This window comes from Onychomys torridus, chromosome 11 (assembly GCF_903995425.1).
Source record: "Onychomys torridus chromosome 11, mOncTor1.1, whole genome shotgun sequence".
In the NCBI taxonomy this organism is placed as follows: Eukaryota; Metazoa; Chordata; class Mammalia; order Rodentia; family Cricetidae; genus Onychomys; species Onychomys torridus.
In genome coordinates this window covers 53,765,496-53,781,156 of record NC_050453.1, presented here as the reverse complement: position 1 = coordinate 53,781,156, position 15,661 = coordinate 53,765,496, and the positions used below count along the sequence as shown (strand labels likewise).

The 15,661-nt window shown below is 37.2% G+C and overlaps 1 pseudogene; it reads right to left on the bottom strand.

The window, feature by feature from the left end:
* Positions 1-14,820, bottom strand: part of LOC118592877 — a 44,720-nt pseudogene extending 29,900 nt beyond the window's left edge.
* Positions 14,821-15,661: the final 841 nt, after the last annotated feature.

Sequence of the window (15,661 nt, the reverse complement as noted above, 5' to 3'; positions counted from 1 at the left end):
TAGAAGAGAAGGCGTCGGGGAGAGTTGATAAAATGATGTATTCATGCACTCAAGATGCATTTTCAATAAATACCTACAAATGATCACGATGCAGAGACTGAGAGACGGAAATGTTCAGTGCTATATGAATATCTTTATCACATTATCTCCTGCCAGGGTTCAAGGAACACTGAAGAAGAATGGGGAGAAGTAGAAGAGCAAAAAAATGTAGGTGAATATGAGGAAGCAATATTTTTCAGACACAGCAATGAAGATGCACATAGGGATTGAGAATGGTAGTGAGAACATGCACAAGGCCTACACAAGTTCAAGACAGATCAATTCCAGCACAAGGAGGGATGATGGCACAGATTCCCACCCTAGCTGAAGAGTTACTGACAACCAACAGCTATTGGTAAAGGGAGATTATTATTTCTTTAAGAGCATACCACTGGTAGATCAGCCACTCTCCACTGTAATACTGCATATCCAAGAATATAAATACATCTGAAATTGGACTTTATTAGTTTGTTTAAGAAGGAAAAAAAGAAAAGAAAAGGATACAAAGTTGGGTGGGTAGTAGAAGGATGAGAGTAGTTCAGCATGGGTGAATATGATCAAAACACATTGTATGAAATTTTCAAATAAGTATAAAAAAGATAATCTCAAAAATTAAAATTATTTTAAGTGTTCATTATAAACAAAAATAAATCACAAATAGTATTTACTTGCATCTAATTAAGTGTAAAAGTACATATACTGGAAACAACTGTTAGAAACTCATGATGAGCCAGGTTATGCATGAAAATATTCATAAATTATACAATAAAACATACAATTAACAGGATTTTTAGGTGACTGCAAGTAATAGTCTCCAAGATAGACAAACTTAAAGTATGATGATATATTCCTTGTTGATGTTTTAGGATCTAAAACTAGATTCTCCTGATGCTTAGAGTGAACCAAGTCAACTGGAAGCCTTGCTCATTGTTGTTATGAATGCAGAATACTCCAAATACCCTTAAAATCCATGTGCCAGATTCTCTCAGCTGTACACATGAGACAGTTCTCACTTATTTCAGTTTAAATATTTGTTTAAGAAGTATTTTATAAATTTAAATACAAGGACTTATGTTAAATTTTCATAAATAGCTCAAAATTTATCACAATTAAAGACAGCCAAAATGTTAACTTAGTGGTATAGATAGCTTAGTTATTATATATCTATGTGAAGGTAAATACTTATATAATAAAAATTAGTTATTATCCAAGACTTAAGATGGGAGAGTGACACAGATATTTTACTGAGAAGTAAGGGAAATAAGTTAGAAAAATGATACATAAATCTATTGATAACATATAGTAAAATCTCAACACTGCAGGAATAAAAGACAAGTTGTTACCTAGAGTGGTGGAGTTGCTCATAGACTGAAGAGGAAGGGAACAAGAGAAATTGCTAAGAGTTTAAACTTGTTCTAGACTGATGGGGTTGTAGTCATATAAACCCACTCAATTTTCAATGACCTGAACAATAAATATGTGTGAACTGAACTAATGCCTTGATAAAAAAATATTATTCAAAGATGAGTCTTTGGAATGTAAGCATGAAGATGTCAGTTGTTTAAAGATCTTATTGAGTTACTTGAAATAATAAATGCAAAGTAATCTACCTGGATAAGATGTAAAAAAGTGAAAATCCACAGAAATATGAAAAAGGAGAATGTTCATTTAAACAAAGCCTCAAGAAAGAATATGTAAAATTAAGAGTAAGAGCAAAATTAGCATAAAGGAAAGACTATCATATAAAAATTCAGTACAAATTTTAAAACTGTCACTAATAGTGATCACATAGAATTTTAAATCACAGAAGATAAAAATTCTTAGAGATAAATACATAACACCTATGGGTGGTTTGAAAAAAATGGCCCCCAAAGGAGTGGCACTATTAGAACCTATAGCCGTATTGAAGTAGATGTGATCTTGTTGGAGAAAATTTGTCACTGTGGGAGTAGTCTTTGAGGTCTCCTTCACTCAGGATTCTCTCAGTGTGACACTCAGAATACTTCCTGTTACCTGAAACATGTAGGATTCTCAGCTCCTTCTCCAGCACCATGTCTGCCTGCATGTTCTCATGTCCCACCATGATGATAATGGAATACATTTCTGAAACTGTAAGCAAGTCACCCCAATTAAATGTTTTCTTTATAAGAGTTGCTATGGTCCTGGTATCCCTTCACAGCAATAGAAATCCTAACTGAGACAGTAGTTGGTAGCAGGGACTGGGGTATTGCTGTGATAAGCCTGACCATGTTTTGGTTTGGACAAATTTGGACTTTGGTTCTTTGGGTTAGGAAAGCAATGGATGCTTTAAGCACTGCTTAATGGGTCATACTAGTAGGTACATGGAAGACATTGGTTATTTGAGTTATTTGAACTGTGACATGCTGGCTCAACTGGTTTCAGATAAAATAATTTTAGTATGTGTCCTAAAGATCATTCTTGTGATATTTTGGTGAAGAATGTAGCTGCTTTTTGCCCTTGTCCCAAGAGTCTATATGAGCCTTAAGTGAAGTTTCAGCTTAATTCTGTTGGTAGAGGAAATCTCAAAACAGCCTAGTAAAGATTCTGTTGTGTAGTTATTAGTGGTAACTCCAATGAAGATTTATAATGAAAAGGAAGAAACTGAGAAAAAAAATATAAAATGTACAGATTGAGAAAAGGGTCACCAGGAAGTGAAATAGAACTAAATCCTTTGTTCAAGGAGATAAAAAGATTAAGAAATGAAATAAAGGGAGAAGTGACTTCAGGGCAAGATCCCACCCAGCTAAGTTTCCAACTTGTGAAAAGAAATTAAAGAGAAGCTTATAGCTGTGTGTGTGAGTGTGTGTGTGTGTGTGTGTGTGTGTGTGTGTGAGTGAGAGAGAGAGAGAGAGAGAGAGAGAGAGAGAGAGAGAGAGAGTTGAAGTTCTAGCTAGAGCAATAAGACAACAAAAGGAGATCAAGGGGGTAGAAATTGGAAACAAAGAAGTCAAACTTTCCCTATTTGCAGATGATATGATAGTATACATAAGAGACCCCAAATATTCTACCAGGGAACTCCTACAGCTGATAAACACCTTCAGTAATATGGCAGGATACACGATTAACTCAAAAAAATCAGTAGCCCTCCTATATACAAATGATAATTGGGCTGTGAAAGAAATCAGAGAAACATCACCCTTTACAATAGCCACAATTAATATAAAATACTTTGGGGTGACTCTAACTAAGTAAGTGAAAGATCTGTATGATAAGAACTTTAAGACTCTGAAGTAAGAAACTGAAGAAAACATCAGAAAATGGAAACATGCTGATGGATAGGTAGGATTAACAAAGTAAAAATGGCAATCTTACCAAAAGCAATCTACATATGCAATGCAATCCCCATCAAAATCCCAATACAATTCTTCACAGACTTGGAAAGAATAATACTTTATACTTTATGAACAATACCTTATATGGAAGAACAAAAAATCCAGGATAGCTAAAAGAATCCTGTGTAATAAAGCAACCTCTGGAGGTATCATGATCCCTGACCTCAAGCTCTACTATAGAGCTATAGTAATAAAAACAGCTTGGTACTGGCATAAAAACTGACATGTGGACCACCGGATTCAAATTGAAGACCCTAACTTTAATCCACACACCTATGAACATCTGATTTTTGACAAAGTAACCAAAACTGTACCATGGGAAAAAAAAGAAAACATCTTCAACAAATAGTACTGGCATAACTGGATGCCAACATGTAGAATATACAAATAGATCCATATCTATTGCCATGTACAAAACTCAAGTCCAAGTTGATCAAAGAACTCAACATAAATCCAGTTACACTGAACCTGATAGAAGAGAAAGTAGGAAGCAGTCTTGAACACATTGGCACAGGAGACCACTTCCTAAATATAACATCAGTATCACAGACATTGAGAGAAACAATTAATAGATGGGACCTCCTGAAACTGAGAAAGTTTTTTGGGGCAATGGACATGGTCTATAAGACAAAATGACAGCCTACAGAATGGGAAAAGATCTTAACAACACCACATGTGACAGAGGGCTAATCTCCAAAATATATAAAGAACTCAAGAAACTAGACATCAAAATACCTAACAATCAAATTTAAAAAAAAAATGGGTTGGGGATTTAGCTCAGTGGTAGAGAGCTTGCCTAGCAAGTACAGGGCCCTAGGTTCGATCCTCAGCTTAAAAAAAAATAATGGGCTACAGAGCTTAAGAGAGAATTCTCAACAGAATGATCTCAACTGGCTGAAAGACATTTAAGGAACTGCTCAACATCCTTAGTCATCAGGGAAATGTAAATCAAAAGGACTCTGAGATATCATCTTATGCCTGTCAGAATGGCTAAGATAAAAAAAACACTGAGGACAGCTCATGTTGGAGAGGATGTGGAGCAAGGGGAACACTCCTCTACTGTTGGTGGGAGTGCAAACTTATACAGCCACTTTGGAAATCAGTATGTTAGTTTCTCAGAAAATTTGGAATCAATCTTCCTCAAGGCCCAGCTATGCCACTCTTGGGCATATACCCAAGGAATCCTCAATCTTACCACATGGACACATGCTCATCTATGTTCATAACAACATTATTTGTAATAGCCAGAACCTAGAAACAACCTAGATGTCCCTCAACTGAAGAATGGATAAAGAAAATGTGGCACATATACACAATAGAGTGCTACTCAGCAGTAAACAACAACAACAACAACAACAAAACACACACACACACACACACACACACACACACACACACAAAACCAATGATATCATGAAGTTTGCAGGCAAATGGATGGAACTAGAAAATATCGTCCTGAGTGAGGTAACCCAGACTCAGAAGGACAAACATGGCATCTTCTCACTCATAAGTGGGTACTAGATGTAAGGCAAAGGATTACCAACCAACAAACCACAGCTCCAGAAAAGCTAGCTAACAAAGACGACCCTAAGAGGGACACATAAATAGCCCAGCAAAGGGGAAATAGATGAGATCTACATGAGAAAACTGGGAGTATGTGGTGGTAATGAAGAACAAAGAATGGGGGATGAGAACATAAAGAAATGGGAGGTTCAAGCTGGAACAGGGACAGAGTGGGAGAGCAAGGAAAGAGATACCATGATAAATGAAGACATCATGGGCATAGGAAGAGACATGGTGCTGGGAAAAGTTCTCAGGAATTCATAAGGATGACCCCACCTTGGACTACTGGCAATGGTCAAGAGGGTGCCTGGACTGGCCTACTTTGGTGACGGGACTAGTGAATAACCTAGTAACTTCAATCCAGTGATTGATGGAAGTAGATACAGAGATCCATGGCCAGGCACTAGGCTGAGCTCTGGGAATCCAATAGATGAGAGAGAACAGAAATCCTGTGGGCAGGAGACTTTGAGATCATGATGGGAAATCATGCAGAGATGACCAACCACACTAGTTAAAACCCATGAACTGTGGACTAATACCTATGAAGCCCCCATAGGACTATACTAGGCCCTCTGGATATGGGAGATAGTTGTTTAGCTTGAACTGTTTGTGGGGGCCCACAGGCAGCGGGATCAGTATCCATCCCTGGTGCATGGGTGGTGATTTGGAGCCCAGTGTCTAGGGTGTGATACCTTGCACAGTCTTGGTGCAGGGGGGAGGGACTTGGACCTACCTCAGCTGAGTGTGCCAGGCTCTGCTGACTCCCCATGGAAGACCTTAATTATTGTAATGTGGGGATTGGAAGTGGGTTGGTGGAGAAAGCTGTGGGGGCGCGGAAGAGGGAAGAGGAGGGATCTGTGGTTGGTATGTAAAGTGAATAGAAAATTTCTTAATAATTAAAAGAAAAATAAAAGAATTGCATGGTTATGGTGTCCCTTCACAGCAATAAAAGCCTTAAGTAAGGTAATGACCAAGCTATCTAAAAAAGAATAAAGCTAAGATAAGTTTCTTATCAGCAAAATGGTATAAGAGAAGACATTAGACAAAAATTTAAAACCAGGTTAAATATTTAAAGGCATATCACATTCATATATAGGAAAACACAGTATTAATATGTGATTGATTATTTCAAAATTGTTTTGAAAATTCGATGTCAATCAAATCTAAACAAGGTTGTTTAAAGGAAGTTGGCAGTCTGAAGTAAACAAAGAACACAATTGTGATATGTACAACTCAAACAGACTGATTTTTAGAATTCTTAACATTCCAGCAAACTAATTACAAATGTATGAATTAGAAAAAAATTTTATTTGAAAAATTAAAATTATTAGCTCCAAACTGATGTATAACTGCTTTTTGGAAACCCAAATCATAATAAATAAATGAATATCACAGTATTATGTTGTATTATTTATAGTTGTTTATTCATGAGCATAAAGTGTGACATGCAATCATTTGCAAGGATATGGACCAAGAAAAAAAATTTGACACAAACATATATTAGTACAGAGTTTGGAGAAAACCATGAAAACAAGATAATGCACAGTTCCCCAGAATTCCCTTGCCAGTTACATATTACATAGAATTCAGAGACAATTATCAGTACTTTAAAATGGCAGGTTACTATTTGAGTATATGAATGATGTGTGTAACTGTTATCATATTTATTTAATTTTGAACTATAGTTGTATAATTGTTTTGAGTCAAATGACAAAGTGATTTCAAAGTTTATGGTACTATAAATTAATTGAAAGTTTACTAAATGTTTTGTTGTTATATGACCTAATGCTTACAAGTTGTTTACTTTGCTGTATACCAGTATACATTTATACACACTTGAAAATAAGCGTTTTGCCACAGTTAATATATATGGGATGGGGAGTCAAGAGCATCTTGTGATCTCAGAGGCAGTTGCTTACTAACAGGGGTGCATGTGGGTTGAGGACACCAGCCATTCTCTGTGCATGTAATTGTGTCCTGACCATTTGGAAGACTGTAGCTAGGATAACACTAGACTCTTACAGAGTGTTCCTGTACATTGCTTCCTTTCAGTTGTAAATATTTCTCATTCTCTACATAATGTAAACAACATTGCCCTAAGGACCACAAGATGATAAATTAAAAACATTCATTTATTTAAAAACTAAATTAAAACTTATCTTTAGCATAGTTAAGTGCATGTGTCACATTCAAAAATCAAACCAGTGCTCAATGTTTAAAAGAGTACCATTTTTCTTAATTTTTATACATAAAATATCTAAGCAATAAAAAGCATTCTTATAGTCCCTATTTTTGATGTGCATTTCATGAAGAGCTGCTCACAAAAGACAGAAATTAGTCTTTCTTGCACATAAACTGTTTTCCTGGTCTTATTTTTGTCATGAGAAATTTAACCATAATTAAGTATGTGTTCTTCTCTTCCTACTTTTTGATAGAATGAAATATGATTTAATATAAACATTGACTTACTGACGCATGGAACTTCAGGCTCCCACCCTTGCACAGTGCAGTGAATGTAGTCCCAGAGTGTCCCTGAAGGAGTCGTAAATCCTCTGTTACAGTAGTAGCTGAATTGCTTTCCTATAGATTCTGGGAAGTAGGGTCTGAGGCTCTTTGCATTATATAAACCTCCATTTTTGATTTGTGGAAAATCACATGGTTTCCCTTGCAATAAAAAGAAAAGAGATAGGAAAAATTCAGAGACAAACCATTTGATCAGTGAATTGCTTTCTATGAATTAAAATAACTATGTGACTAGACAATGTCTGTGAGAAGGAGACAAATGGAATTCAGGCAACGGAGGTGTGTGAGAATGCCTTTCCTCATGAAATCAAGTTGTCCCTTACAGTTCACCAGAGAGGCAGGTCAGGGATATTTAATATCCAATATGATAACTGCTTATTTATTACTTGAATTTGAAGAGAAATATAGTGTGTTTACATCACAGTGAGCTATTATAGCTTATATAATACAAGTTTATATGACATGTTTCATTAAAATTTTTCCTTTTCATGTTCTTATTGATAAATATTCAGTACATTAGTATCAGAAAGTATTAGTTTTTCCATGAAGGATGATTCTACTTCAGGGAACCTCACCCGATATGTCGAAAGAATTCCAACAAATACTAACTAAAGCACACACATTTCCTATTGTTTCCTCTTTCTTTTTGTTCAAGGCCACATTGGAAGAGGAACCAGGCAGTGGTGGCACACACCTTTAATCCCAGTGCTGGGAAGCACACATGCCTTTAATCCCAGGAAGTGAAGGCAGGGTGGAGAAAGGTATATAAGGCTCGAGGAGACAGGAAACAAAGCAGTTCAGGTGAAACTCTTTTAGGTGAGAACTCAGGATTTCAGTCAGAAGATTGATTCAAATGGTTTCAAATGTAGGTCCTCATGCTTACACAGGAAATGGTTTCAGCCTGCTGAGCCATCTACTCAGCCCTCGTCTGACGTGTTTTTAACCCTAAATTTTATCTGTGGCTGTCAGTCATGTTTTTTGTGGCTAGCTGCATTTCCTCACATTATTTATTATTTTAGTATAACACATTTCATTTAAGTACACATTTTTGACAACTATCTAACAGTACCATTCAATGGTACATTCTTATAGCTTCATTTCTGTTATAATTACTAAATCATCAAAAATGTGTTTAATTGAACATTTCTTCCCTCATATGTCAAACATTTTGAGAATTATTATTTCATAGACGATTCATTTTTGTTTTCTCTCCTATCAAGAGATACCATAACTTCAGTAAAAGTGTATAATGTTTGTTTTAAAAAGTTAACTAACTGTATTTTCTTGAGTTTGAAGAGGAACTACAGAGGCAAGTTCCACCAATAGAATCCAAAAGATGGAAGGGAGAATCTCAGGCTTTGAAGGCAGACTGAAAGAAATTGATACAACAGTCAAAGAACATCTGAAATCTAAAAAAATTCCTGACACAAAACATTGAGGGAAGCTAGACACTAGGAAAAGACAAAAATCTAAGGATAATAGGAATAAAGGAAAGAGAAGGCACAGGTCAAAGGCAGAGAAATTATTTTCAACAAAAATTATAGAAGAAAATTTTCCTTATTTAAAGAACCAGATGAGTCTAAAAGTAGAAACAGCATACAGAAAACTAAGAAGACTGGAACAACAAAAAAAGAAAATCCTCTTGGCACATGACAATCCAAACACTATACATGTGGAACGAGGGAGAATATTAAATATTAAAATCTGCAAGGGAGAAAGACATGTAACATATGGAGTCAGAATTTTTAGGATTCTACTCAACTTCTCAGGGGAGACTCTAAAATCCAGAAGGGCTAGGACAGATGTGCTACAGACTGGAGGAGACAACAGATGCCACCCAGATTCCTATCCCAAGTAATATTTTCAGTCACTATGGAGGGAAAACACAAGACATTCCATGATAAACAAAATTCAAGTCATATCCATTTACAAATACAGTCCAACAGAAAGTTTAATAAGGAAAACTACAACCTAAAGAGGTGATTTATAACCATGAAACCAGGAAATTGTCTGGAAACAGTCCAGGAATGGCTTCCTATGACAAGAATTCTGAGTGTTTGTTAGAAGACCCCAAGTAAATAAGACAAGAATCTCGAGACCTCGATTTCTTCAAAACATAGAATTGTTCTTGGAATGTTTTTTCATGCTCCTTACAAGTGTAGCAGATAGGGTAAGTTTACTTCAGATTGAACATTACTGCTTGCTGCTGTTGTTCAATTAAACGTGTAAATTGTCCTTTATATGCCTCTATGGAAAAACATGGGTTTTTTTCTTGCTTTTTCATATTACTTTTATTTTTTAATTAAAAATATTATTTTTTTAGAATTTTCATATATACAAATAATAAATGGACAGAGAAAGAAACTGTGGAAAAAACACCAATCACAATAGCTTCAAATAATATAAAATATACTGGGGTAACTAACCAAACAAGTGAAAGACTTGTAGGATAAAAATCTTCATTTTTTGAAAGAAATTGAAGAAGATACCAAAACATGGGGAGATCTCCCAGGTTCACAGATCAGTAGATTTAGCATCATACCAAACTCAATTTACAGTTTCAAGGAAATCCCCATCAAAATTCCAACACATATTTTTCACAGACCAGGAAGATAAATATGGTATGTATTCACTTATATGTGGATGATAGTCACAAAGTTAATGATAATCAAGCTATAATCCACAGATCCACAGAGATTAGGCATAGAGGAAAGGATTTTGGGGGGCACATGGATCTCCATGAGATGGGAACTAGAATAGATTTTACTGGGGCATTTGAGAGCAGGGCCAACTGGAACTGGAGAATCAGGTGGGTAGTGGGAGGGAATGCAGGGAGAGACAGCAGGACTTGAGGAGCAATTGAGAGTTGGCACAGATATTTCACATAGTTCAATCTTGCTAAAATATATGAAGTGATTCTAATAAAGTCTGCTGTGGGATGTTCTGTATATCAAATGTGTTGCTCTGATTGGTTAATAAATAAAACACTGATTGGCCAGTAGCCAGACAGGAAGTATAGGCGGGACAAGCAGAGAAGAGAATTTGGGGAAGTGGAAGGCTGAGGCAGAGAGACACCACAAGCTGCTGCCATGATAAGCTAGATGTAAAGTACTGGTAAGCCACGAGCCATGTGGCAAAGTACAGATGAATAGAAATGGGTTAATTTAAGATAGAAGAACTAGACATCAAGAAGCCAGCCACGGCCATACAGATTGTAAGCAATATAAGACTCTGTGTGTTTACTTGGTTGGGTCTGAGCGGCTTCAGGACTGGCAGGTGAGAGATTTGTCCTGACCCTGGGCCAGGCAGGACCAGAAAAACTCTAGCTACAAAAGTCTCCAAATAATACTGGAGATAGAGTCTTATCTCTTGTCACCAGTGAAGCTTCTAGTCATGGGATTGGTTTACATCCAAACTGAGTTATTGGACAAATGGGATCTCTGGAAAGTCTCTAACAACCCAATTGTTGCCAAGGCAATGGGTTCCCCTCCACAAATTGATGGACAGACTGGGGAAGGCAACACCCACACAAGTCATTGAACATGGAGATGACAAGCTGGTGGCTACATAAAACCTTTATCCCTAGATTCTAGAGACTTTGTTAGGGGAAGTTAGTTACTCTGCAGGCTATCAAAAGAGAAATACATATACCAACCCAGCCACAAAACCTTTGATTTACAATGCTGTCCTGCCTGTAAAATATGCCTGGGCAATAGTGACATGCCATTTTTTAAGAATAGCCAAACAATGTCAGATTTGACTTAAAGCCCACTCCATGAGATGGGACACATACACAATACTGCTTGGGGACTCAAGAACTAGAGAATAGGTAGCCCAGAGACCTAGGGTAAAACCAAGTACTACTGGTCTTAAATAAAAAGAATAATAAAATTATCCCTAATGATATTATGCTGTATTGATAGATCAGTGCCTTATTCAGCAGTCATCAGAGAAGCCTTCTCTTGTAGCAGATGTGAACAATTTAAGATATTCACAGCCAGACATTTCATACACAAGAGATGGGGGATGGAAGAGCAAGAGACCTTGGATCACTCACCTCTAAATGTAATATCTCCATCAAATATCTTCTCCTTAAACTCAGGATACCTCACAGAAGAGGAGGGAGAAAGAGGGTAAGAGCAGAAGTGATGGAGGACACCAGAAGAAGAAGGCCCTCCAAATCAACTGAGTAAACTCCTATGAACTCACAGAGACTGAAGCACCAAACACAGGCCCTGGAGTTGTCTGCACCAGGTCCTCTGTGTGTATTTTATAGTTTCTAGTTTGGTGATTTGGGGACTCCTAAGTATGTGAACAAGTGGTTCTCTGATTCTTGTGCCTTGACTTGGGCTCTTATTCTTCTGTTTCTTTGCATTGTCCAAATTCAATGTGATAATTGTTCTTTTTGTGTATTATATTATATTAGGTTATGTTTTGTTGTTGTCTCCTAGAATACTGCTCTTTTTTCTAATGAGAGATAGAAAGGTTGTGGATTTGGAGAGGAGAAGAAGTGGGGAGGCACTGGGAGAAGTAGAGGCAGAGGAAATTTGTAATCAGGATATATTCCATGAGAAAAGAACCTATTTTCCATAAAAGAACGAAGAATCAATTACATGACTAGATAGTTAGATGACAGACAGACAGGCAGGCAGGCAGAGAGACAAAAAAAAAAAAAAAAGACATACAAATGAGAAGACTAGTGATAAAAGATCATCAGACTGGCTGCAGAGAATAACCTGAAGAAACAGAAGAGGCAAGCTCTTTTTTTATTATTATTATATTTTTGTTTTAATTTTACACATCAGCCATGGGTTCCCCTGTCCTCCCCACTCCCGCCACAACCCCACCTTCCTCCCATCCCCTCCCCTCTATTGCCATGTCCTCCAGGGCCAAGACTCCCCTGGGGATTCATTTAAACCTGAAGGATTCAGTACAGGCAGGTCTAGTCCCCTCCTTCCAGGCTGAGCATGTGTCCCTGTGTAAACCCAAGGTTCCAAACAGCCAGCTCATGCACTAAGGACAGGTCTGGGTCCCACAGCCTGGATGCCTCCCAAACAGTTCAAGCTATTCAATTGTCTTACTTATCCAGCGGGCCTGATCCAGCTGGGGGGCTCCACAGCCTTTGGTTCATAATTCATGTGCTTCCATTCGTTTGGCTATTTGTCCCTGTGCTTTTCCAATCTTGGGCTCAACACGCTCTTACAGTCCCTCCCCTTTCTCAACAATTGGACACCTGGAGCTCCACCTGGGGCCTGGCTGAGGATCTCTGCATCCACTTCCATCAGTTATTGGATGAGAGTTCCAACGTCTACGGCCATACCACCCTGAACGTGCCCAATCTCGTCTGATCTCGGATGCTAAGCAGAGTCGGGCCTGGTTTGTACTTGGATGGGAGGCAAGCTCTTATATTGCAGCCAGCTGGAATTCCAAAGGGCAGAGCAGTGGCCCTTTGCATGAGGCTTCCAAGTAAAAAACAAAACTAACAGAAAGGTAACATCATCAAATTTGCTTGCAGATTTACAGCAGAAATGGAGGAAGCATGTCTAAGCCAGTTGGAGTGCCCATCTGGGTTCCCAGGAAGACCAGAGAAAATAGGTGAAAGATTGGCCAAAGCAAGTTTATCTCGTGGTGGGGTCAGGGCAATTGGAAACTCAAGCTCACTGTGACAACTTTTCCAGTCAGTTTCTGCTGGAAGTTGTGAGGACCTCATTTGATCATGTCATGTCTATCGGTTGCTATTTGTTCTATTCCTTACAAGGGGACTCTCAGAGGGGAAATCCAGGTACATATGTGCCATAAATTATCTGCCTTAGAGGATTAATGATGGACATCTTGAGGGCCCGCCTGCAATAATGTTTTCTTGTCATGTATCTGTCTGTCACCTCTTACTTGTTATATAGTGTTTTACTTTTCTTCCTGTATACTTCGAAAACTCATGCTTTCAATAGGAAAAGTGTGATTATTGTAGGTCATTCTGCAGACTGTACTGAACACCAGACACACAGTATTTACAATCAAATTTAATGAACTGACCAGGATGTAATTAAGTGTGTGTGTGTAAATATATATACACATATACATTATTATATATAAGGATAATTATATGTATGTATATAATATAAGTACATGCATGCAGTAACAATTAGTGAAAAAAGAGGCTATGAGAGAACAAGGAGGGGAATATGGGATGGTCTAGAAGGAAGAAAGGACAGGAGAGATGTAATTACATTAATCTCAATAATTAAAAAGTATAAAAAAGTTGAAAGGAAACTTTTTTTTTTTTTTTTGGTCTTGGCAGGACTGATTTTTCTCTTTAGGTGACAAATTTCCCATGATTACAATGCAAATACAATGAATGTGAAATGTGGTCACACAATAAAATGAGTTTAAATCTCTGAAACAATGTTACAAATTGAAAGGCTGGATTTTACACAAATGTAATGTGAGGACTGGGGAGTTACATGAATACCCCTAACATAACCATTAGCAAACAACAGATGGAAAAGTAAAGACTTCCTGAAAGCAGGGTCAAGGACAAGGACTAAATTCCAGAATCCTACACCTTGTTGAAATCATTATATTTGAAATTCCATGGGTGCAGTGGCTTCATGTGGTGACTTTATGAAACACTGAGGGACAGAAGTGAAATCCTCTTTAGAGTCATGTTAATACAGAGGTGTTGTGATCTCCTACTTTCTACACACAAACATTGGAGAGATCAGAAAAGAGCAAAGTGTTGGCATTTTGGTGGTTTACAGCTGAAATAATGGCATTCTTCATTTCCATTAGATGAATGATAATTTGACTGACATGGAGAAAATTACTCATATCCAATCTGTGAAGATGAAATCAACCTCACACAGACCCAGAGATGTTTAGAGTGTGTTGGAGCTTTGTCCTGGTCAGAGGCTTTGTTTAAATTAAGTTGAATTCATCTTATTACATTTACAATTTTTGCATTTTAAAAATAAATTCTTTTTTTCTCTATAAATTTTATTTAGGGGCTCTTCACACCTAGCAGTTTAGAGAACAGAGAGAATCCCCTTTTCATTCAATTTTTCTCTTCTTGATTATCAGAAACTATTTCCATAAGTAGGTTGTATTTTATCATTTAAAATGTTTTCTGTCTTCACTTAAAATATTCTCATAGTTTATTTTCCTATGTGTAATGTTTTATTAGAAATTAAAATGAATTAAAATTATTCTTGTATACAAACAGCAGATAAATACATTTGCATAGGAAGGACATGTTTCAAATCTGTCTCCACTTACCTTCTCCTTTGGCAGCAGAAAGCCATAGGGTTAGAGCATTGGCAAAGAGCAACAGGATACACCACCCCATCTTCTAAAATCCAAAGCTCTCCAGCAATGGTGGGGTTTCTGGGAATCCTGTCATTAGCAGTACTGTGCGTGACTTTGAATTTTACTGCATTACTGGCAGCTAGTTTGGTAAATATCAAAGGTCACAGAAGGAGAGACAAAATAAACAATGTTCAATCTGTGTTTTCACATTAATACTCTAACCATTTTATACTTATTAAACAATGAAATATCATTCAGTTTCTTGGCGCAAGTCTCCTAGACCAATATAATTAGGTATTCAGAAAGAAAGATAAGAGATTAATTTTTTTTTGCCTTATACTAGGCATCATAGCTGGGTAGGACTGTTGGTTGAATCTCTTCTTTGAGACTTGCATGGTGTCTTCTGGTACCATGAATGCTGGTCCTCATGGAGGAGGCTTTCAGGAGAGTTCTGGCTCAGGGTCCTTTGGGTCCGATGATGAACTACATTGTATCTTCAGCAATATCGACTTTTCTTCCACCTCTTGGGATCAACCAAGTGCAATAGGAATAGTCTATAATATTTTGAATTCAGTAAGACAAGTCCTACCAAAAATCAAAAGACACACAGTGTGTCTTTTGCCAGTGATTGGTGTTTTTGTTAGATAGTTTTAGTTCTTGGAGGGAACATTGTCTGTCAACCTAGAAGAAAAATTCTATGTACAATATGTACTTATATTGATACAGAGAAGACTTGTCAATTATAGTTTATTTGGGGTGGTGGGTTGTTAGTAGTATGATTCCTGATGACTTTCCCATGCATTCTTACTGTTATTACAATCTCCCTTGTGAATTTATCACTTTCCACTTTCCCTAAATAAGGTCCCCTCCATTTTTGCCTG